This window comes from Melopsittacus undulatus, chromosome 4, assembly GCF_012275295.1.
Source record: "Melopsittacus undulatus isolate bMelUnd1 chromosome 4, bMelUnd1.mat.Z, whole genome shotgun sequence".
In the NCBI taxonomy this organism is placed as follows: Eukaryota; Metazoa; Chordata; class Aves; order Psittaciformes; family Psittaculidae; genus Melopsittacus; species Melopsittacus undulatus.
The window spans coordinates 112,724,774-112,750,024 of record NC_047530.1 but is presented as its reverse complement, the minus strand read 5'-3'; the positions used below and the strand labels follow the sequence as shown (position 1 = coordinate 112,750,024).

General features: G+C 48.4%; 1 long non-coding RNA gene across 1 annotated transcript; it reads right to left on the bottom strand.

Moving 5' to 3' along the window:
• Nucleotides 1–11,414: 11,414 nt before the first annotated feature.
• On the bottom strand, nt 11,415–12,835 carry LOC117436102 (uncharacterized). Its single transcript, XR_004549576.1, has 3 exons — nt 12,569–12,835; nt 11,750–11,887; nt 11,415–11,437 (listed from the first exon to the last, which is right to left on the bottom strand). It is a non-coding gene; the product is annotated as an uncharacterized lncRNA (long non-coding RNA).
• Between the last annotated feature and the right edge of the window lie 12,416 nt (nt 12,836–25,251).

Sequence of the window (25,251 nt, the reverse complement as noted above, 5' to 3'; positions counted from 1 at the left end):
ATGATTGAGTTTAGCTCATAAATGTCACCTGAAAGCATTTAAGATTGCTGCCTCCAATTTCCATACTAAAATGGCAAGTTCCATGTTAAAAAGCCCTGCCTGACACACAGGAAGAACCTTCTCCTCCCAGTTTCACAACAAAGCTTTGACACACAGGTACTTCAATTAACTAGGCAAGGATCTAATTACACTCCTTATAGAAAGGCTGATGCACAGAGATTTATGTATTTCATTTTACAGTAACCAAACTTAAAGCTATCCATACCCTCAGAAACCATCATTGTTAAATTTTTCCTCTCAAACATTTTTCTACCACAGCTTCCTTTCACTAGTATCTGAATGTTTGCTTTTAATATCCTTGCAGCTCCTGCTTAGTCTTATTCTGAAGGGCTTTTAGCACCTGATAGTTGTAGCAACCCTGAGGAGCACTAGAGCACACAAACACACAAACTAGCTTCCAAATGCATTTGAGACACGTCAATAGAAGTTATGGTTGTAAATATACATAGAAACATTTAAACATAGTCAGCATACTGCTTTAAACAGTAAAGTCTTATCAGTAAAAGCAATAAGGCTCAACACTTACCTTGCTTTAGCTGCATTACAGATGACTGCTTGAGGCTGGCTGAAGCTCCTGGTAATGGATTTTGAATGGAGTTCTCTTTCTCCACCTCCTGTTTCAGAAGCCTCTTACTCTCTTTCGATGTACATCTTCCCATGTCTCTCCAATTAGCCAGTTAACACAGTCAAATTGGGAGTTGTATCAGCCTCAGCAGGACTCCCCCCACAAGCTTGATATGAAACATTGCAATTAAAAGTCATTTCCGAGTCCACACATACAGCAGAGAAAGGGCACACCAGCCCCACATACTTTGCCTTGCAGTGGTACTTCTGTGGCAGCACTTCATGGCACTTGGAAAACAGACACAATTTGCTCCAGAATCTTCACAAGCAGGGACAGAGCTGAAGAGCAGCATTCCTTCTACAGAGCCCAAAGAGCAACTGAGGCCCAGAGCTGGGTTTAAATCCTGGGTGTGGTTTGATGCACAGGTGAGGCTGTTTAGGGTCATTAAGGCTTACTAATGCCCTCAGTGCCTTAACGAGTTCTATTCTCAGGGCACATTAACACAGAGTGAGGTGTGATTTGCAGTGTTGTGATGGGGTTTTGTTCCCCCAGTGTGGGGGGGAATTATAAATTTGATTTGCAGTGTTAAGACTGGAAGGTTGGAACTCGATGAGCTCAAGGTTCTTTCCAATCCATACATTCTGTGGTTCTATGTATCAGCATAACTACTGAACATCAAAAAGGTATAAACTCAATATCATCTTTACAACTAGGGCTCCACTGAATATTGAAGCCACAATAGAGGATTACATGTGTTTTCCTGTTTTCCTGCAGAAGCCATCAGTGCTGGATGCACACATGGATCAGATGTGCAAGGAGTGCATGGAGGGTTCGAGCCCATCCCAGTGTAGCAGCTACCTGTGGGAGCCCTTTTCTGAATTGGTGGTCTAGAATGTGTCCTGTCCTCTCTAGGACCGTGAGGTGAGAGATACCCTAGGCTGTAGTGGCTGTATTTAGGCAGTCTTGTGGAGGTAGTGCTGATCAATTTTCATGAATGTTTCTGTAAATGCTCCTTCTGCTTATATACTGTGAAAAGCTTAATGGTGCATTTTACTTCAGTCTCTGCTGTCTGCCTTCATGTCTGCCCTCAACAGTTATGGAGGCAGGGGGGTAGGGAGTCACCCTCAGTGAAACACTGTAAATAGCAATTTTTAGAGGAACAAGCTATTATACAAAGGTCACGGAACTTTGTAAAGATCATAATTGCCTCAAGGCTTCATTAACCTTTACAAAATAGTGGTTGCTGGATTACACAACATACGATTAAATGACCATTAACATCCAGAGCAATTAATGAAAGTAACAACCTCAAGGTACCACAAATCACATAGATGCTACACAGTATTGGTCTCTAAGCACAAGCCTTATTCCAGCAAATAGGGTTGAAATAAGGTGTTCTGCAAATGACAAAGACTGCATTCTATAGAGTGCACCATCTAGGCAACATACTTACCTCTATTAGTGCCTGACATAACATTATGGTGACATTGAGTGGAATATCCAGTGCCTACAGCATTCTCCTTTTTTCTGCAGGTATTCCAGAAACTATGAGTCTCACGAATAATAGACACTTAAAGTAATAGGACTCTGTCTCTTTTGTTTGAAGAGATACTAGAGAATGGAAACCTGTTTTTTTCCCAAAAATCTTTTCAGGCTTTAAGCTGACAATCCATATTCTAGTAAACAGGCACACAAAAGCAAGGTTAAAACCTTTTTAATCCACCTCACTAAAATAATCTTGTCCAGTTTCCAAGAAATGAAACTTACCTTCTATTATTAACCAAAATGGAAAAGCTGATCCCGTTTCAGCATTGTTATTTCTGACGATGTTGAATGTGTCTTTGCAACAAGCCATCCATCACCTTTCCTAATAAAACTTATAAAATAACTTAATAAAATAATGTGTTGCATTGGAAAAGCATATGCTTTATTAACTGGACTTGTTGACAGTCTGTGGTACTAATTGCTACAGTATCAAAGTAATTCTCAAACATGAGTTAATTAACTTATGCAGTACTGCTTTATTGGTGTAGAATTACACTCACATGAAAAGCAAAAATAATGGAGTCATGTAGTATCTACTGATTTTGGATGCACCTTATATCATGTTTTTTGAACAACTGAAGACCTTTAAATATGAATATTTAAAGAGGTACATGCTGTTGCACCTTTAAATATGAATACTTAAAGAGGTACATGCTGTTGCTTGTGACCTCATATGAAGTCATAGGTACCAAGCATGGAATGGTCAATTTTAGCTGGTGAAATGTCTCATTGCAACTGAAGAATAGTGCCTATAAATAGTAGAGGAAATAAACATTTTTTCATTCTGAGAATATTTCTGTAATAAAGAATCTGATGTAGCCTACATCCTTGTTCATTTGTATTCCATCTGAGTCAAAGTCAGTTAGATTGACTTGAATAGGAGGTGTATAATCTGCATTTTACTAAAAAAACCAACCCAAAAACCAAAAACCAAACCACAAATCTTTCAGTTTTCATGGTAATTAACAATCTTTCATATTTCCTAAGTTTTGTTTCAATCCTTCCTTTACAGCACAGAAGTACAGGAGGTGATGGGAGAGCATGTTGGCTGAAGAACCTAAAGGCTGAGCTTTTGAAAGCAGTCGAAAGAGTGAGCAGGGGAAGGCTGAGGGTGAGGCAGAGGGCTGGAAAAGCATGGTACCTTGATGAATCCTGGCATTTACTGTTGTGGATTATGGTATTGCTATGTAACAGGCAATGCTGCTTCTGCTCTGTGTTCACCATACAGTCTTGAAAAGGAAAAATGATAAATCCTGAAAGGTAAAAATCCATGTGCCATAGGATTCTCCACATGACAAACAAAGATTGTTCTTGGTTTGCAATACACTTTGGAAGTACAACAAAAAGACAAATGTGGTGAGTTGGTTTATATTTTTGGGTTTGCTCCCTTCAACCTCTCCCTGATGGTGCTTCAAAGTGCAAGATAAAACTAATAGAGGCAGTCTTGCTTATGGTGTTACCATCACCATAGATCCATATGGATAGTTAACCATTGTCAAACTTCTTTTTTTCTACAATTTTATTAAATATAGCCATGTTTATCACCATTTACTCTACCAGCTGATATGGGAAAATGCAGATCATAAATCATATGTCTTTTCATTTACTGCCTTTATAATACATCCCTAATTTTCTGTTGTTTACTGCTGAAATAAGATCTTCCGGTGTCTCTCTTATAACAGCAGGTGGGTGTATATATCTCTTTTATAATAACATCTATTATATTAATATTAATATTGCTATTACAGTAGTAGCAATAGTAAGTATCTCCCTTATAATATCAGGTGAAAGTGTTTTTCTGGGAACACTTCCTTTCTTCTCACTTTCTTTGGGTTGGCCTTTCTGGTTTATGTACAACTTTACTTGGACTTCCTTTTTTTTCATGGGGTTGTTTATATAACAAAATGCAACTTATCTGGAAAAAGGTTTAAGGTATTTAATAAAGATTTCTATTTTTAATAGGTCTCAAATGTAGCTGGACTACACTCATACCTATAAAAGCATTAGCAAAACAGCTTGCTCTTTTTGTTGTTGTTGTTTTCAAGGTTGGCTAAAACATTTAGAGGGGAATTACTACCTGCTCATCTCTAAAAGCAAGCAAGAAAGGTGAACTGGTTGCATAGCAACAGCTTCAACAAATAACCAGGCATTCTCAGATCTTAGACAATATTATAAAGAAGAAATGCGATTTGAGCCATGCTGAATATATTACAGACAACTTATTATAGAGCCCACTGATACAAGAGCCATTTCCCCTAAGCATGTTCACAGCAAAGAAAGTAACCTGAAATTTGACTTCTTGATAGCTTTGAGATCCAAAATGTGAGCTATCCGAAACTGTAATGCTGGTTTATTATCATTACTTGTTCTATAATGGGACAACTGCAAACCTATGTTCAGATAACGCTCTCTAGATTTCCATGAAAATCCCTTGAATAGAATCACTTCCAGAGAAAGTGTGCTTTATAGCTTAACTTACTTTAACCTACTTAACTTGTGACTGTTATTTTATAGCTACCTTAGAGCACCTAAGATTCAGACAGATTGGTAGTATCTTAAGTCCATTGGGTCAAGTTAAAATTAACATTTGAAAAAGCAAAAATGCCATTTAGCCCCACAGTCCCCAGAAAGGTACACTGGTGCCAAATCCCAGTACCACCAGTCTCTTTACACAGTTAAATACTTAACAACTGGTTTCTACACTGTATGTCTTTGTACTCTGCCATTTATCTTTCCCCCTGTGATTGTTGTGGTGCTCACTGTATGAAACAGGCATTTCATACTTGCAGGGTGGCTGGTTCATCTCCGTTGTTAGCTGTCTTTTCTGGAGCAGCTATTTTCTTTGTCCCTGCAGTTGTACAATTTTGGGATGTCAGGAGTTAAATTACGTAGCTCTAACATGTTTCTGATTTTTATTTTGCTGAAGAAGATGGTCTCTAGGCCCACATTTCAAAACTGCATTCATAAATATTTGGTTAAAGGTAATTCTTTTCCTTATTTCTGCTTCTTGCCTGTCCTGTCCTTAAACCCTCTGTCAAAATTCACGCACTATCCACCATACTAATTTCAGATCAATAGCACAAGACTGTGCTATTGATGGATTACTTTTATATGTTTGGACATGAATTTCTAATCTGTAAGCCATTAATGTTTTCTTCCCTTCCTTAATTAAGGAAAATTAAAGTACCCAGAAATAGTTGATGTTTAATTCAGTTTTCTTTAGTGAAAAGGCTCACACTGCAAGTCAGACTGAAGTACTGAAGTTCAAGTAAATATTATTACTTGTGTTTGTTTATTTTATGGAGCTGTCATTTGGCACAAGGGAAGACAGGATGGTGAAAAAAAAATGGGAGAAAAAGATGCTGTTTTAGTACAAGAGAACGGGTAAGTCTGGCTTTTAAATATTCCCTTCTGAGTTCTCTGTGAGGCTCATATTAGCATGCTGTGGTAACAAGGGGTTTTAGTTTTCACAGAAGTTGGTGCTGCCTTGAAGTAATTAATTGGCAGAGAAGCTACTTAGTGTTATCTGGGGTATTGTACATCTATTGCAGTAATGTCTCAGATTTCATGTTTCTTAATATAATTTATTCCCCCTTACCGATCTAATGAGCCTTAGCAAACAAATGCCATCAACCTTCCTGGCATGGATGGTGACCACTAAGATAAAATACTAGTCTTCCCAAATTTCCAGAAATTCCCAGCTTCAAGACAGCTTATCATTAGAATTATATCACAGTTCAGATTCTGAATGTTAACTAGTGCCTAACAGTATCTTAGAAAACAGGTGTCCCCCAGTCACACACTGCTGCCAGCCTGAACTTATTGTGGCTGGTGATCTGCCTAACTGTGACTTCTACTCATGGGCCACTGTGAGTGGACATCCCAGGTAGAGTCAAAGTGACTGTTAATGGGTAAGATGCTGCTAATCCTAGGAGCAGTGTGCATTCTTAATGTCTATTAGTCTTGAGCTATTACTAATTACTATTACGAATACAGAAGTAAAGAACAGAATAACTGTAGAAATTCACCATAAAGAGTTGATGGGTTCGTTGGTGTTTTGGGTTTTTGCTTTTATTTTTTCATCAGAACTCTTGAAATCTTACAATTTTTTCTAAACTTCTCTGTGCTCCTATCAGCAAATTAATGACAGCAAAACCTGTCACGTGAAAATACTGTTTTGAAAGTTCATTATTCCATAGTAATGATAGAAAAACTCTTGTAAAAATTCTACTCAGAAACAAATATTTGTAGCCTACTCTAAAACACTGTTGCAATCATCGATATTTGCAGTGCAGAAGCTGTGACAGGGGATTTATTATGCTTGAGCTATGAATAAGCAAAGTAATTTAGTTGAACTTTTATTGACATCTTGCCAGTGCATGCGCTCATTAATGTGATTTGTCTGTTAAGCTTGTACCTTACTAGCTAATTTAATACTTAAATAGTAATAAAAATTACCTACACGGTAATCCTTGGAGTTAAGTTGCTATGGGAGGGAACATTTCTCATACACTAATGATGTGCCCCAAAACTGTATAATCCCTAAATTAAAGGGTCATCAGAAATAGCTTTGATTACAGGAAGTCTGTCAGTAGATATGCTATTGTATTTCCAGAAAAGGCAGAAACAGAAGTTGTTAAATCCATGGAGGACTAATGGAGACAGTGTATGTGAGTGACATGGCAGGAGCCACATACTTATCCATACTTCCCAGTGTGAGGCTAGGATAAATAGACTGACCAGTGTCAAACAAGGAAGCTAGTTAACTGCTCAAATATATGAATGCTCCTCAGCTATTCCCAGCCACATAACAAATACCTGATGTAAGTTCAGGGTAAATGGTTCTGGAAATAAATTTATAAACCTGTATCTACATCTTAAATGACTTCAGCATGGAAACATTGAGGCTGTCCAATGTTTCCTGTATGTTACCTAGCCTGTGGTGACTAGAAAACAATGGGCCTTAGGAAGCCACTTTCATCAGAATGACTGTCTCTGTTAACCCACAAAGAGGGAAAAAATCAGAGAATTAAAAAGATTGCCTGAACCTTCAAGTCCATCCAGCTGACTTCAATGATGCTATGTCCTGCTCCAGAGTTTACCTCTACAGAGTCCAAATGTTACTGCTCTCTCTCCTTTGTACTTCAGAGTTCACACTTGGATCATTTTCTATTTGCAACCTGCCACTCAATAGATTGGATTAAGGAGTCTTTGTGTTTTGTGATTTTATTTAATCAGCTGAAGAAATTGTAAACATGTCACTTTCACAAATTAAAGAGAAAAATACAACAGCAGCACTAAAAAAAGTAACTATGGCACTAGAAACAGGTTTTCTTCTAACGGAGGCAGCCTTGGTGCTTTCTACAGAGCCCTGGGCAGCATGCATGTCAGTCGCCTGTTCCTCTTTCGTAGCACTAGTTTCACTGCAGAAAGGCACCTCTTAAAAACCACGCAAAAGCAAGTATCTTCTTATTTACTATTTTCCTATTTACTACTTTGTAACACAAAATGCCTGTGCGATTGTATCAAGGAATTAAAGATGTGCCAGAAGCTGGGGTTCAGAAACAAATGTCAGCTCTAAACTTAGTTCTCTAAACTGTTAGAACTGGTGAATCAAAAAGGCACAGTGAAGGAACAAAGTTTCTCACACAACAATGTGTAAACATCCCCTGTCCCTGTGGCTGGGGATACCTGTGAGGCATATGACAATTACTGTGCTATCCTCTAGTCACTAAAGGCAGATAAAATAGACTTTATTTTACAATAAAGGTTTATCCCAGACCTTTGCAATACACAGAACTTCTTTAAACCATCTCTGAGTCAGTTATGAACTCCTTGAGCAGGACTGAAGAGCTTTGCCACAGCCAGTGATGCCAGCATTTTTCTCCAAGGAAATTACAGACTGTTTGTGTCCAAACTCAGGACAGCCTGTTCACATATAAGTAGGATAAAGGGAAGACAGTGCAATCAAACACCTTCCTTCAGTTGGTTGCTGTGTGAAACAGCTTAAGTCAGCATGTTGATGACAAAATTCAATAATGATTCCCTCATTCAGGTCACTAAGGCAGCCTTCTCTGACTACAATAAAAAAGACACTGCATATATTTCAGGTCTTATTTTTTTCTTTCAAATACGCACTAAAGGAGAAAGCTTGGCCTAAGGAGATGATACTCTACACATCCTTAGGCTAGGTCTTGTTTGCCATGAAGATAGAAGCTCTACTCTTCATAATAGTAGTGACATGGGATTCCCTCTGTGATGATGGTTATAGGAGAGCTTGGGGTGCAGAGAGCAGACCCCACAACAACAGAAACCTCTCTTGCAATGAAGTTTCCCCTCCTCCATTCAATTAAAAGTTCAGCAGGGTTGCACAAAAGTAGTCCTCAGAGACTTAATGGGATGAAGATTAGGAGACAGCTCTGAGTAGCTTGCAGGATTCTTGTTTGTTTTCATTATCATCTAAATCCACCCTAGAAAATCTGTATCTTTACTTTGCTGCTGTCCTATAATACTGTGCACCAGCATCTTTTAGAGAAGTCAAAATATATTTCCCCATGAACAGATGATCTTGCAACAGATGTTGCTATAAGCGTAGTATCAACTTACACTTTGCTTTAGTACCACCTATTGACTGCTATAGAAAAATATTCCAATTTAATAGCGGAACTTGGATACCTTCAAAACCTCTAGTACAAGTGTACTAGCTTTCCCAAAAGAAAAAGGATCATTTATCTTTGTCTCTTGGAGCTACTCCTACTGTTCAAAACCTCTCTGCCTGGAATGAAGCTGTAAATTGCACATACCATCAGTTCCTTTTATAGAAGTTAGCAAGTTTTGGCCCAGCAAGGCATTCCTCTCTCTCATCCGCTCATAAACACATCAACTTCAAATAAAATGCAAGATACTTTGACACTTGATTGTGACTTCAAGTCTAAGCCCATCACAGCACCAAACTGAGAGCATGAGGATTTTCACAGTTTGTAACATAAATCGACATACGGACAACTTGGAGATTTTGTGAACCTGTCTGACTTTCTTACATGAGACAAGATGTAGAATGGTATTTGATTCTAAGCAGTGCATTGAGAGCATAACATCTGACAGAGCTAGAGCAAGATTTAAATATTTAAAGTGATACAAAAGGCATGTTTTTCCCCCATGTTTTTTAAAAAGTAAAAACAGAGTCTGAGAGATACCTTATAACCAGCCCAATTTAACCACCCTTCAGACTCCAGTCCTTGTTGCCTTTTCCCCAGGATTACTGACTTACATCCCATTTACATTCAATCCCCATGCTCAAATTGTGACTGACATTTCTTGTTTCTGGACCAACCAAAGTTGTATCTTGGCTTAGAGGTTACATAAAGTTTTAGTTAGGTTATGTATTTAATTCACATGTTCATTGCTTAGACCAAGCTGGAAATGGATGATGAGCACGGAGAAAAGACTGCTTTTGGCTCATCATATCACCTTGTATTGCTGCATACGTAATGGTGTGTAATCTGGAGTGTACCTGAAGACAAACATGTGCCTTTGAAGGTGTAGTTTCAGATCTAGAAAATGCTACAGCAGCTTGGTAATGGAGCAGTCCCCTTTCTTCAACCTGCCTTGTAAAGCAACACACAACTACTGGCTTTAGTTTTTGAAAAAGACAGAGGTTACTTCTATAAGGTACAATTTGAATTATCCCAGAGAAAACTGAGGTGGAGGAGCTTCATAAAACCTGTAATATGAACGCATGTGAAAATGGTGGGGGAGAGAGAAAAAATCCCACAAGATGGTAGTCTACTGCAAGTAACCAAGACCTGTGGCATTTGTAATAAATGAAATACAGATCCCAGTCTGCATTTCCACCCACTGCATTTTTTTCAGGGTCAACATTTAAATTAAGCCCGTATCTGGAGATGAATAATGAGATAGGTACCATTGTAGAATAAGAAAGAGCTAAGTCTGTGCAGAGTTCATCATCAAACTCTGTTCTGCATGGTCTCTGTTCTGCATGGTCACTGTTCTGCATGGTCACTGATTATTCAAACATGCCCAGAAGAGCAAACAAACATAACAAAAACATGGCTACAGGGAACATCTTCATAAATGGTTATTAACTGAGATACAGCGCATGCTGTGCTCCTTATTACAGGACCATACCTGAGAGCCCCGAACCGCACTCAAACACCTGCAGCCCCACGAGCCTCCTCCGGGAGCGCTCGGAGGCAGGAGCACAGGGATCGGCTCTGCCTTTCTTACCCACGCACCGAGGTGGAACCAAGAGAGGCCACAAGCCTCCCATGGCATCAGGCAGCGTTCCTGCCAAGTGCAGGAGTTACAGGAAAGGGAAGATCCCAGCAGAGGCTGTGACGGGACTGACAATACCCCGAAGGCAAACAGGAGGGCACCTGTGCCTTGCTGTGCCCAGCGGCGAATCCACTCGCCTCTATGTGCCCCACCACACAACACAGCCTCTAACCTTCCCTTTGCACACCAATGGGCTGCTGGCCTTGTGGCAACAAGCACAAAGGGTCCCGAGTGTGCTGTGGGCAAGAAAGCTGCTGAGGGCTGGAGCAGCCATGCTGGGCAAGCCCGGGGCAGAGGAGCTGCTGCTACACCCGCACCAGCCAGAGCACCAGGGATGGGCACACAGGGGGTGAGAACAGCCCCTTTCCTGCACATCCTTAAGGGGCAGCACACAGCTCCCAGCTGAGCCTGGGCATGGGAAGGGCAAACAGCCCTTTCTACCTACAGCCCATGTGCCCCATGGTACAGCCAGGGCCTAGAGAAGCAGTGTGACCATGGAGTGCAGTCACTCCCATGGCAGCAGGTGCTCTGCAGCCTCTTACACACGAGGAACCACAGCAGCTTGTTCTCAGCTGGTTTTATTCCAGCTCTGTCACAAGTGCAGAAGTTTCTCAGCTGTTCCTGTGATTCTCATCTGCACGTGCAGCCCAAGCACCAGTCTGGAACAGGACCCTGCCCATGTAGCCCTGGGAGACTGCAGGACCAAGCTGGACAGGAGCCCAAGAGCTGCCATAAGCCCTTGTCTGCTTCCCACACATCCAAACCTTAAGCCCCCAGATTAATCTTCCCAAGGAATAAGAGTGGCACCAAGTGGGCTATTAGGAGATAACCCACTGTTGCCTTCCTTCCTTGCAGCACAGCTCAGGGGACAGGCTTCCTCTCACTGTGCCTTGCATCCCAGCACACAGACGTGCCTCACCCAGAGCTCCACTGGGGTCTCACGAGAAGAAAACTCCCATCACCTCCAGCATCCTGAAATAAAGCAGAAGAAGAGTCTCATTCTGCTCAGCCATCTCCCACCTGACATAGTGTGACACCCACAGCCAGAGATGAACCAGACTGGTTTGTGCTGGAAGGGACCTTAAACCTTACCCAGCTCCAACCCCTGCCACAGGCAGGGACCCCTTCCACTGGAGCAGCTGCTCCAAGCCCCTGTGTCCAACCTGGCCTTGAGCACTGCCAGGGATGGGGCAGACACAGCTTCTCTGGGCACCCTGTGCCAGCGCCTCAGCACCCTCACAGGGAACAGCTTCTGCCTCAGAGCTCAGCTCAGAGGTTTCTCACCTCTTTTCTGCCTCTTGGAGAAGGGATTTCGCGGCTTCAGGGTCACTCTTCATAAAGGTTTGATATGGAGAAGATGACTCCAGGTAACCCACCACACCAGCGACAGTCATGGGGATGGTATCAAAGATATCGGTAATTCTGGGACACATGGGGGAGAAAGCAGCACTGGCAAGTTACATCTTAGAGGCAGGGGAACAAGGACAACAGACTGACAAGGTGGTGAATATCTGATACCATGAAATACCAACAGATGGAAACAACATCCAGCTGTGGCATTTGGTAGGTCAGAAGCTCCAACTGATGCACTACTAGAGCAGAGATGGTCATTAGGACCATCTAACATAGTCTGTGACCTGATCAGCCCTTTCAACACAGGCCTATTCCCCTCCAGGAGCCAGGACACCAACGCGTCTGCACCACCACTGCCAACATGTCCTTTATGCTGCAGAGTCAGCCCCTGCCCCAGGCCCTGGTGGGAAGGGGGCACTGGATCCCTGCAATTCTTGTCAGGTTCTTTCACTCACTGCATTGTTCCCCTTCCTCCATGAAGTGATCAGCCCAGACCCTCAGATTACCATAACTCACCATAAAGAAACCCCTAACCCCGTTCTCCTTGAGCAGGAAGGGCTCTTGCACCCCTCGGACCTCACACGCTGGCCAGCACAGACCCACATCCAATGCAGCAGAAGTGGAAGTGCAGCCACAGTGCATGTGCTGGAAGCTCTGGCAAACCCAGCTCTGACCGAACTGGTGGCAGGGAGAGGAGCGGAGATGCCACCTCCACGCACTGCTGGTGCTGCACCGAGGGGTTCTGCTCACCTCTGCTTGTCTGGGAATGGCAAAGCCTCAAAGATCTCCTTGTAGTCCTCCAAGACAAGTTTTATCCTGTGATGGGAGTGTTTTAAAAGCAGGTCCCAGAACTGTAAAGGCAGTGCATTAGAAACCAACCACAGCCCTGCTGGAAGCTCTCAGCCTCACCTGCCCCTAGATCTGATGCACTCATAAACATTTTCTTAAACACTCCTGGCATTAAAATACACCAAAATCTTTCTTAGCATCAAGAACTTGAGAATACTCTTTTATTATAGAGATGAGGGTCTGCCGCGGAAAGGACTCAGTCAGAGACCAATATGATCAGACAAGAAGCCCTTTATTGCAAAGCATTAACTCCTTATATACTACTGCTTACACACACCTACAGTAATCTGGCATATCATGATTGGATACTTGTCTTGAAGACCCTTAGTGACTAACATAGAATTGGTTAAGCACAGGTGTGAGAACTTGACCTCGAACGCTTGCCAACAGTCCACAGTTCTCATAACTCAGTGAATTACAGCTTCTTCTTATCTTGCTTGCTTAGGCTTCCTCGGGCCTCCCACGGCCTTGCTGTATCCCTCGGAGTTATTCAGAGTTCATGTACCAAATATCCATTCTCCTGTGAGAACTGTCTCCACACCAGGTTATAGTAAGTGGCCTTTGTATGTTCCTGTATGGCCAGGAACAGGGTCTGGACTTTTGTGCACAAGGAGCTTTCCCCAAGCTCCGCGTGTTGTGCCCGGGAGGAAGCAGGAGGGAGAGATCAGAGGCTCAGATGGGTACGGGGGTGGCGGCTGCGGATGATGGGGCTGTGGGGACGCCGCGGTCAGGGGAGGAGCAGGCGGGCGATAGGACCCGGGCGGCATCGCCGAGAGGGGCGGGGCCTGGCTAATTAGGGGGCGGGGTATGTTGGTTGTGGGCGGGGTCACGGGGTGACAACGCGCCACCTGTAAAAAGGCGAGCACCGGGTAAGCCGGGGCGTGGCTCCGGCGGCTCCTCCGTTGCGGTGAGTTGTGGGGTCCTGGTGCATCCGGTTCTCCGTGTCCCGGAGCCATCCCCGGCCCCTTCCCGAGAGCTCCCGGCGGCTCCAGCGGGCGCTGCTGCTCCGCAGAGCCGGGACCGACACCGGGGAGGGGCCCCGGGCTCCGGCGGTCGAGTGCTGGGAGCGGAGCCCGAGGGCTGAGCCTGGGCTGGGGCCGCGCTCAGGGCTGGGCAAGGGAGTCCTGAGCGTTGGAGTCTGGAAACCAAGCGGGGCCGGTTCGGGGTCAGAACCAGGGACCGGGGGCTGGGGGCTGGACCCGGGGTCACTAAAACCGGGTTTGGGGCTCGGCAATGGAGACCAAGCCCCACGTGTGGGAGTCTGGAGCCCGGCTCACGGGGTCAGTTGCGGGGCTCAGAGAGAGCCCGAGCTGCCCAAAGCAGGTTCCGAGCTTAGACCCAGAGCCCCGTGCATGGAAGTCTCCGCATGAGCCCTCCCTGGGCTGGTGCCGGGGCTCAGGCACAGAGCGGCTCCTGCCTTCTGCCGCTGAGCCCCAGCCCCGGCTGCACCGGGCTCCGGCTGCCGCTGAGGCCGTTCTGTGTCCCGGGGAGAAGGCTCTGCCGGAGCCGCAGGCGGCGTTAACCGGGAAGGGAGGAGCGGTGCGGGGGGAACCGGCTGGAACCGGCGCTGGGGCTGCGGCTGCAGGGGGGAAGGGAGAGGAGAGAGGCGCGGGCGGGCACGGGAGCAGCGGCTGCGGATGCCGCGGGCGGGCGGTGGGAGCCGGGGCGGCCCCGGCGGCTCCGTTCGCACACAGGGAGCGGGTTCTGGGGCCCTGAGAGCGCTCAGTGCGGCCGTACGGAGATGGACTCGGATGCTGCGGGCACCGTTCCGGAGGGCCCCGTGTGCAGGAGTTGGTGTTTGCATTGGGTCCTCATGAACCCACTGGGTTGTTGGTGCTGGCTTCAGGTCCAGCGTGAGCAGTGAGGTGAGTGGGAGCAGTGTGCTCCCAGGTGGGCTTGGTTACCCTCGGCAGCACCAGCAGGTTCTGTTGATTGTCCTGGGAGGGCTGTGCTTGCAGAGGAAGGTGTGCAGGAGCTGGGTTCATTGCATCGTGTTTTCCTGAGATGGGAAGGATGAGTTTGGCTTTGCTTTGGGAAGAAGCAGGTCTGGTTTTGCTGGGGTGCTGGCGTCTGATGTCCATGGGCTTCTCCTTGACTTCTGCACCTGCTGCCTTGAGCCTTCTGTGTGCTTTGAGGCAGAGTTTAGCGCTGCCCTCTTCCTTGAGGACTTGGAACAACAGCCTGGCAGGGAAAGGAGGTAGGGAGAAGGGGAAGGAATTTGCCTGCTGCCCTTACAGTGGGATGCAGGAAGAAAGTTGTCTCTTTGCTGAAGGTCTTGAACCTCTGAATTGCTCCTGAGTCCTGAGGGTACCCGGTGATGGTGCCCCTTTGGGAGCAGGGTTTGTCTGTGCCCTGTGCTATGGGTGGCCAGCAGGCTCTGTGCTTTAGAGAAGTTGCTTGCTATGTTTTAGAGCCTGCTTGTGCTGCCTGTGGTTGATGCTTGCATTGGCACCAGGCCATGACCAAATGCTCGCTGTGTCTTTGTTGAGAGATGCTTTTTGCTTTGCTGAGTGATCCCTGTTCCTTGCACTGAAACATGGAGGACTCTAAAACAATGACATTGGACTCTGTGCCTGTGGTGTTTGCTCTCCGCACTGACTGCTGGCCCCCAAACCCCTTTTGCTTGACCTCTACTGTAAGTAGTCTGTATGGTCTTTGGACTGTGCCTTGTTTACAGCATGCAGCAATAACATGAGGTGTGTCTAACAGTGATGTTATGTTTCAAAGCATTGCATGTGCGTGGCTGCTGTCACTGTCACCATTTACAAGGAGGGAGAAAGAAGCCCAGATCAGACAGAGAACAAGATCAGAGCTTCCCAGTGAGTCTGTAGAGGAGCTGAGCCTGAGCCCTTTCCATGGGTCCTGTGCCTCCTCTGCTCTCCCTCAGCTGCTGCCCGAGGCTGGGATAGCCCAGAGCAAAGAGAATGACTCCTGGGGTCCCCAGGTGCTGTAGAAACAAGTGCCTGGGCCCGAGGGCTGATGAGCTCCTACCCACACCTGATCTCAGCCTACCCAGAGCCCCCTTGCTGTGTCTGTGAGAGGGGAAACTGAGGCACGGAGCTGCTGGGTCATCTGCAGGGCCTGCAGGGTCCCTGCTGGTGCAAGCATCAGGGAGATGCCTGTTGGAGGCTGCAGTGCTTGTAATGAAAGGTACTGGAGGCAGAGAAGGTGCTTGCTGCAGTTGGGCATTACTGGCATTCACATCCCTCCCTTCCTCCATATATTCTGCAGGAGCTTCTTCTCATATCTCGTGGTTCGCAGCATCCCACCCCTAAATGCCTTTCCTGCTTTCCCTTTGTGGTGTCTGCTGGCTGAGGGAGGAAGCTGTATTGGCACTGCTGTTCTCAAAGGGAGGGTTGCGATGCTATTTGGGAAGCTAACAAAAGCTTAAGGGCAAATCCTGCTTCAGGATGTGCAGCAGGCAAGAAGGCCGGTCTGGATGCAGCCTGGAAGCTGGTGGATGTTGTGGATTGTCCAAGAGATGGGAGTGGGTTTTGGCTGAGGAATTGTTGGAGGATCCTGATGGACTTTCTGTGTGTGCTGGGCAATCTGTTCCCTGTGTCTGCACAGTTGGGGTTTTACAGAAGCTGCATCCTGTTGAGTGTAGTTGAGTTACATATGAATGATCCCTGCTGCTGGGCCTGAGAGGTTCGTGTCTGTCCAAAAGAGCCTTTCCCTCTTGTTGCACTCCCTGATGCTTCCAAGAGCTTTGGTGATGCTGAATTGTACCTGCAAATAGGTTTATACCACTCCAGAAAGGCTTTTGCTGGGCTAATGTTGTCAATGCTTGTTTGTGTTCCCTCAGCCTTGATGCTGCTCCTGTCTGCACGTGATCCTCCAGAGCAAGACCAGAGGCAATCCAGGGAAGACTGCTGGGATGAATACCTTCCATCCCCTCCCTATGTACCAGAAATGGGATCGTCTGACAGTAAGTGACACCTCTATGCTTTTACACATCATCCGTAAGTGTAAAATGGCTTTAGTTCCAAGTTACCCCCATGTATTACCCAGAAGCAGCTGAGAAATTGTGGTTTAGCTCTGAATGGACATATTGGTGAGAGATCTGAGGCACGTTTCTCTCTAGAAAATGCCTGTGTTCGTATCAGCCTAAGCTCTGTCTGCAAAGGATGCTGTTCCTTATGCTGCTGCTGAAGTGTGTCTGGGAGAGATCCCAAGCAAGGCTGGCTCTGTCTATATAACAAGCAGAATTTGTCTGGGACTATTTTATTAACTGGAAAAGCTTCTGGAGAAAGATCTGGGTGTATTGGGAATATGATGGGAGATGTAAAGGTCTTTGCTGGTGTTTACTGGTGCTTGGATGTGTGTGGTAGAAGGAGAGCAGGAAGAAGTCCTGTAGTGGTGTGAGCTGAAGCAAGGGAGATGGGTGCTTGGTGACTTGGAAATGACTTTGAGTTCTTCAAGCTTGTTCTGAAGGAGGTGTCATTGCTCTCTTTGGTTAAGGAAGGGGTTTCTGTCAGCCTGGGAAGAACATTTCTAACCCTTGCAGGAGCTGGTAACCCCTGATGTGAAGTGTGGCAGCTCCCTGTCCACCTTCCTTTTGCTGGGGGTTCAGTGGCCAGTGCAGGCTGTAAGGGTTGTGTTGGTCAGGGACATGTTTTGTGCTGGTTCAGCTGGAGGCTGAGTTGGGAGGAGGCAAATGGATGGAGGGAGTGCTCATGAGCAAGCAAAGGGCTGATGCCATCTGCTTTTAGGGATGGTGCAAACAAGGTGAGGAATGGTGTTTGGTGGCTGATTGTTGTGTGGGTTTGGGTTTGATGCTCTGTGTTTGGAGGCTTCCTCTACTCTGGTTCTAGCAGTTTGTGTAATGCTGTTTCCAGGGGAACATGGAGGATTATGCTCTTCCCTAACCTTTAAATGACTTGGGGTTTTACTGAGCACGTCAGGGTTGGAGTCACACCATGAGGGGGAGCTAGAATGTAATAGGAAGGAATACACCTTTCTTGTGGAGTAGTCAGGCTGGTGAGTGTAAAACCAATGTTGTTGAGAACAGAGGAATGAATGGAGGCAATGGGGAAGGAAATTAGCACTTTCTTGTTCTTCCCCCTCCCTTTAAAAAGAGAAAAGAACTTAAAACCCCTTAAAATTCCTTCCAGAACTTGAAATTTCACAGCAATATTTAAATGCCATGATCAGGTTTGCAAAGATGAAAGGGAATAACCAAGTGGAAAGTGATGGCAATGGATGGATGCTGTGGTGGGGCAGTGTGGTGAGGGAGAGTCAGCTGGGTTGAGGTGCCTGTAACCCTAAAGCACATTGATGGGGCACATGAATGTGTCCTCTGGGCCTTGGCAGTTCCCAGAGTGCTTCCCTTGAGGTGGAAGTGATTGAATCTTTAAAGGTAATAATGAAAGAGCCAAGTGTCAATGAGAGCTTCTGGCAGAGTGTGATGGGGCTGTGGTCCTGGGGGGAGATGCTCACTGAGGTGACTGAAGTCAAGAGTACCAACTGAGTGTGGGCAGTGGGCAGGAGCCCTTGTTATTGTGGAAGGCATTGATATGGGAAGGAAAAAGGGGATGGAAGAATTCACTGGTGAGGAGGGGATGTGGGACAGATGAGCAGTGTTTTGTAGCTGTTCCAGCTGTGTGCTTGGTTGCAGGGCAATGAGCCCATTCAGTTTAGCAGGGGCTTCAGCAGTTGATTAATTCATGTGGTCTGGATTTGTGAAATTCACTTTTCACCTTTGTGCTGTCCAAGTCTGTGCCAGAGCCAGGTTATTCTGTGTACACCTCAAGCTCGCATCAGAGATGAGAGGCGCTTGGGGCTGGGCTGTGTATGAAGGTGCTGTGAATGCAGAGATTGCCACTGTTGGAGGGCTGTTGGCATCCCCATTTTTCACACCAACCAATCGAGGCCCAGGGAGAAAACAAGCCCGGGGAGCCCCAAACTGGCCACAGGTGCTGGTGCTGAGCCCTGGGCTTGTGCTGTTGTGACTGGGATGCCCCTTTGAGGTGATGGCCGAAGGTACGTCCTTTCTCCTTGCCCTATGTCCAGGCCCTAATGGCCTGAAGTCACTGTCCCTTGAGGTTCTGTGCCTTCAGTGGAGTCTCCATGTGATTTGCCCACAGTGTTCCAGCAGTTACATCCTCCCCTAGGTGTAAGGTTGCATTTTGGCTTTAGTTGTGGGCTCCTTCCACCTTATGGGACATTTCCTTTTGCAATCCCTGCAGGTGATTTCCTCTTGTTAAAGGCAGTTTCCATCACTGTGCCATAGATGTGCAAGGCTGGGTGAGCACCAGACCGGTGTGCTGGGATAGCCTGGAGGACGCGCTCTCTCTTGTGCTCCAGCACAGGAGGAGCCGTGGGAAGCCTGAAGAAATCTGGGATTAGAGCTCGGAGCAAAACTTCCTTCCCAGCAGCTTTTCCCTGCAGAAAGAGGAGGCTTTTGGCAAGAGACCCTGACGTGTGATGCATCAGTGCAGTGCTAAAGAAAAGGGGGAAAAGACGCTACGTTATTCCCCCCTCCTTCCCTCTGCCTCTTCCCAGCAAATTGGGAATCTATGGAATTGTGATCATATGGGGTGAAAACTAATAAAAGGATTAATAAAGTGAGATGATATTCTGACTGGGCAGCTGTTTTGTTGGCACTGGTTTCATGTGTGTGTGTTGGAATTGGGATGGGGGGAATAACGTAGCATCTGGGCTGGTGTAATGACAGTAAAGCAGGCAAGGATGGCCCAATGAGATGGGATTTAGAGCAGCTCCATAGACTGGACATGGAAATAACACCATGTTCCAGAGAGTGAATGGGAGAGCGGTGGCACTGCCTGACCTGCCAGGTCCATGCAACCCCAAATAACCCCTTTGTGTAAAGGGGATCATCTCCCCATGGCTCTGCTGAGCTCCTTCCCTATGGCTGAGGCCGCATCGTGTGCATGGGCTGTGGGGTGCTTGGCAGAAGTGAGGACAAGCACTGGGTTCCTCCAGTGCAGGGCTCAGCACAGATGGTGCTGCTGCACCTCTTTGTCCCTGTCCCTCCTCCTGCTGACAGTGTGGTCCTTATGTTTCAGTCAGAGGAGGAATCTGCGTAGCTTGAGAGGGGAGAGGGAAACAGATCTGAGCTTGCAGAAGAGAGGTGGGATGTGTCAGGGCCTCCTGAATCCCAGTGTCAGCCGTTAGAGAGGGGCGTTGCTAACCAGTAACTGAACCTCCATGGTGTCTGTCCTGTGTGCTGATCCTGGAAGCCATCCCTTGGGTCACGCTGTGTGCCCACATCTCATGTGGGTCCTTGTGAAGGCCTCCTTGGAGGAGCAGAAAGCAGCAGGGGCTTGAGTGCAGCTGAGGGCAGCAGCCCCTTAGTGTCTGTATGAGCCAGAGCACCCTGGCTGTGCTGCCCTGCTTGCACCCGAGGGTGCTGTGGTGGCCCAAGGCCCACGTGTGTGAGCAGAGCTGCTCTGCAGTGCCTGTGATGATGAGGCCTGGGCACTGCTCACACCCCTGGCTCTTAGATCCCAGTCTCCAAACCCCAGGAGCAACATCCCAGCTTCTCCTCATGCCTCAGCATCCCTGCAGGCGAGCTCTCCTTCCCATAGCCGCTGTGCTCCATGTCCCAGCTCTATTCTTGGCTCTGTGAGGGTCTTGTTGGGATCATAGGGGTGGGATGCTCTGCTTCTCTGCAGGCTGGAAGTTTGCCCGTGGCCCCCTTTGCCTTTGGAGCTGCAGCTTCTGCTTCTCATTAGCTCAATAGGAATATGGATCAGCAGTGTTCAGTGCTAATGGATGTTGTGAACTGAACCAGGCTGAAGATGAGATGAGAGCACATCCTCACTTGTAGGCACAGGGAACCCCTCCAACCAGGGCAGGCTGAGAGCTGACAGAGACCCTCAGCACAGGCCCTGTTTGGAATGAATGGCTCAGACCGTTAAAGGAACCCTTTACCGCATCCCTTTCCTTGCGGTGCTCTGTGAAGGGAGTCCCTGCAGGCCTGAGGGCAGAGTTTGCCGTCCCTGGGCTGGGCTTGGATGGCGGATCCGAGCTGGGGCTGTGGCGTTTTCCTGCTGTCTGAGGAAGCAAAGCGGGGCCCGAGGGAGGGGCAGAGGGGGCAGAGCGGCCGGGGCAGGAGGGAGCTCCGGGCTCAGGAGCAGTCGAGAGCAGCACGGGAGGGAGCGGAGGAGAGCCGGGAATGCTGCGGCTCCAGAGCAGGGAATGCTGCGGCTCCAGAGCAGGGAATGCTGCGGCTCCAGAGCCGGGAATGCTGCGGCTCTAGGGCAGGGAATGCTGCGGCTCCAGAGCCGGGAATGCTGCGGCTCTAGAGCAGGGAATGCTGTGGCTCCAGAGCAGGAAGGGTCCGAGCGGGTGGGAAGGGAGCAGGCGGGGCAGGAGCCGGTGCTGGGGGCGGGAGGTGTCCGAGGAGCTGTCACCTTTGCACAGTGCTCCAGGTGGGATCGTCCCTCCTGTGGGCAGCGCCCGTCTCTATGGGGCCGTGTCCCTGGAGCAGGGGTGGGCGAGTGCCTCTCATCCGCCGCTCTGTAGCCCGCAGGGAGCCCCGTGTCAGCTCAGCCTAGCGAGGGTGTCGGGAGAGGTGTCCCCATCTCAAGGCACAGCAGCTCTGCGGGATGTGCTTGTCAGGGCAGGTCCGTGAGTGCTTTATGTGCAGGCAGCTCATGGTATGTGCAGGGCACCGCAGGTTGGCTTGAGCTGCACGAATGTGTTTGGGGCTGGCTCCATCCCTCCTGCCTGCGCTGCACGTGCCTGGCTCCCACCCGCTCATCCCATGGGATTAAACCTGCTCAAGGCAAAGCCAGCGCACCCTCGAGATGCTGTTGTCCTCGACAGCCTGGCTGGTAGGATCTGTACTAATGTACCCAAGGCCTTTAGGTGCTCTTCTGCAAGCCCTGGTGACGCCAGAGGCAACAGTGGCTGTTGAGGCAGGTTATGGGGCTGCATCTGCCCCCTGTGTCAGCATCCTTTGCTAAGGAAGGGTTTAGAGCTGCTGAATGTATTGGTGTGGATGGGTGTTTGCTGAGTGGGAACACTGTGGCCAAAGTGGAGTTTTCCTGTGCGGGAGCCAAAGCGTTTCTGTGCCTGGGGGCAGCAGAGGCTCACGTCTGTGTCCAGGCTCTCGTCTTTGCATCTCCCCCTGCACGTGTGGGTGAGGAGTTAGGGCATGGGAAAGGGATGGTGGCTGTGAGCTGGGAGAGAGCAGGGAAGTTCCAACTTACACCCACCCCCCATGTGTGACCCCCGAGTGGCCCTGTCCTAGGGGTACTGGAGGGCATTCAGCCAGTGCCGGTCCTGGGGCCAGGCTGGATGGGGCCAGTCCTGGCCCTGCTCTGAGCAGGAGCACCCTGAATGTCTGGGGTTGTTTGAGCTGTGCTGAGCCCCCTCCTTTCCTGGCAGTGCTGCCTTGGGCTGGGAGCACGTCTGTGAGGTGAGGGTGTGAGAAGAGGGTAACGTCTGTGCTGTCTATGGGGTTTTATTCCCTGCCATCCAAGGCTGGTGTAGGCTCTCAGGGAGCAGCATGAGGTGTGGAGCAGGGCTCATCCCGCAGGGCACCCAGGGAGAGGGGCACGGCTGTGATGTTGCTGGTCCTGCATCACTCTCCTCCTGCCCCACAGCTTCCGTAGGCAGCAGCACCCCTAGGACAGGCAGGCTCCCTCTGGAGCAGGGCTGCACATCCCGGGTCCCCACAGATGCTGCCCTTTAGGTCCAGCTCCGCTTTGTGAGGAGCGCTGGTTTGCAGGCCTGTGAGTGAGTGTCAAGTGCCCGGCAGTGGAGGGGTTTTCTGGGATGACTTTGCTGGTTTCAGGTGTTCTGGTACCTGCTGAGGTGCTGTCACTGACAGGGCGAGGTGCAGGGATGCTGGCAATAGGGGATAACGTCATCTCCTGGTCCCAGGCAGGAAGGGCCATCAGAGCTCCTTGGAGTCAAGTGGCACCACTCTGAGCATTAAATACATATCCAGCAGCGCACACTTCCCATGCATCCCCTCATGAAGGACTTACTTAACCAGGCCCCCTTGCTGTGTCAGTCTGTGTGCTTCTGTACCCGTGTGTCAAGGGGCTGGGCTCTTTACTGCCTTGCAGGCTGCATCTGGCTGCAGAGACCGTTCTGTGTCCCCACTGTGCCCTGTCCCACTGAGCCAGGGAGGGAGGCGGTTGGGAATGCAGGTGGGTGATGGCCTGGTTTAGACTGGGATAGAGCTCGTTTGCTTCCCATGAGCTGGCTCAGCGCTGCACTTCGGGTTTTGTCTGAGACTGATGCTGATAACATCAGACTGATGCTGATAACATCAGATAGAGCTCATTTGCTTCCCCCGAGCTGGTGCAGTGCTGTGCTTTGGGTTTTGTCTGAGACTGATGCTGATAACATCAGCAGTGAGGTTTTAGCTCTTGCTGTGTGGTACTTAGCCCGATCCCAGGACTTGTCAGACTCTTGTGCTGTGCCAGTGAGGAGGGGCACTGGAAGCTGGGAGGGAGCAGAGCCAGGACACCTGTCCCAAAGGAGCCAAAGGATCATCCCATCCCACAGCACGTCATGCCCAGGATAGGAACTGGGGGGAGTTACCTGGAAGGCAGCGATCGCGGCTTGGGTCGGGCTGGTATCGGTTGGTGGCTGCTGAGCCATTGCATTGTGCATCACTTGTGTTCATTGGTTTTAACCTTCCCTTTTGTCCCCTTTAGCTTTACATTCTGTCCCCTTGTTACTTCCCTTATCATTATTAGTAGTAGGACTTGTGTTATCATGTATTTAATTTATATTAAGCATTTTCTGTTGTATATTGTTAAGTTCTGGGCCCCTCACTACAAGGGAGACATGAAGGGGACTTGGCTGGTGGGAAGGGCAGGAGCACAGCACATTGCACTCTAAGCATCATCTTGTGCCTTTGAACCCTGCAGGTGCCCAATGGGCTGGAGGCTGTGAGCATGGAGAGCAAGGGCTGCCTGAGCAGCGGATGGTGAAGAGACAGATGGGACATCGTTGGAACGCAGGCCCAAGGAGAGGCCCCGTGCAGGTAAGGACACACTGGGGACACAGTGTAGGGTATTTGCAGGTTGTCCTCTTGGCAGGGATACAGGCAGTAGTTAAGGGGTGCAGGCAGTGGCAGGAGGGGAAGTGTAGGTGTCAGGCTGGGTAGCTGCAGGTGCAATTTGCCTATTGCAGGTTTCAGGTTGGGAAGCATAGGGGTTAGATGGTATAACAAAGGTGTTAGTTTGGGTAGTGCTGGTGTCACTTTGGGTATTACAGGTGTTAGGTTGGATCCTGTAGGTGGCACTTTGGGAACCAGAGGTGTTAGGTTGGGAAGCACAGGTGGCACTTGAGGTGGCATTAGGTTGGCTGTCATAGGTGTTAGATTGGGTAGTGTCAGTGTTACTTTGGGTGTCATAGGTGTTAGGTTGGGTATCATAGTGTTAGGCTGGGTATTGTGGGTGGCACTTTGTGTATTACAGTTGTCAGGTTGGATCCTGTGGTAGGTGGCACTTTGGGAACCAGAGGTGTTAGGTTGTGTAGCATAGGTGGCACTTGAGGTGGCATTAGGTTGGCTGTCATAGGTGTTAGATTGGGTAGTGTCAGTGTTACTTTGGGTGTCATAGGTGTTAGGTTGGGTATCATAGTGTTAGGCTGGGTATTGTGGGTGGCACTTTGTGTATTACAGTTGTCAGGTTGGATCCTGTGGTAGGTGGCACTTTGGGAACCGCAGGTGTTAGGTTGGGCAGCAGAGGTGGTACATTGGGCATTGGAGGTGTCAGGCTGGGTAGAGTAGGTGGCACTTGAAGTGGTGTTAGGTTGGATATCATTGGTGTTAGCATGGCTGCTGTGGGTGGCACTTTGGGAACCAGAGGGGTTAGGTTGGGTGTTGTAGGTGGCACTTGGGGTACTGTAGCTGTTAGGCTGGGTACAGTAAACGGCACTTTGGGTAGTGAGGTATCAGGCTTGGTACTATGGGTGGCACTTTGGGAACCAATTGTGTTAATTTGGGTAGCAAAGGTGGCACTTTTGACTCAGGGTTAGCACAGCTTTATTAGACTGGCTCCATCAGAGGTGCTTGGAAGTTGGACAACTCTTGCTCAGCACTAAAGGCTGACATGGGAGATGGCATCATCCAGGTGTGTGGACTGCCAGGTGCAAGGTGATGTTTTGTGCTCATGGTGTGAGGGGGTTCTTAGGAGGAGGAGGACAAAGAAGATGCAGGAGGCAGCCATTGAAGTCTGTGTGTGGAAAGGAGGTTTATTCCATCCCACAGGATGAAGGCTGTTATTTGGGAAGGATCTGCACAGCTGTGTGCATGTGGGTGCCAGCTGGGAAAAGCCAGGGAAGCAAAGGCCTGGAGGAGGGACCAGGCACAGTCTGCCCATGCTCCACATACCAGTGGAGAAGCAGAAGATGATACAGGACAGATAGAAGGATGCAGCATGGCCACAGTGTGGGGCTAGGAGTGCCACAAGGCCAAGATGTGTGGGGAGGAAGCAGGTTGGGCTGGTGGTGGGTAGGAAAGGTGGCCAGTGGCAGACGCATGAAGAGATTGGTGGTGATGGGTGTTCTTCTTGCAGGGACAGGTCGAGCACCCCGGGATGGTCCCTGAAGAGAGCTGCGATTCCAGAAGGGATACGACGTTTGGGATGGAC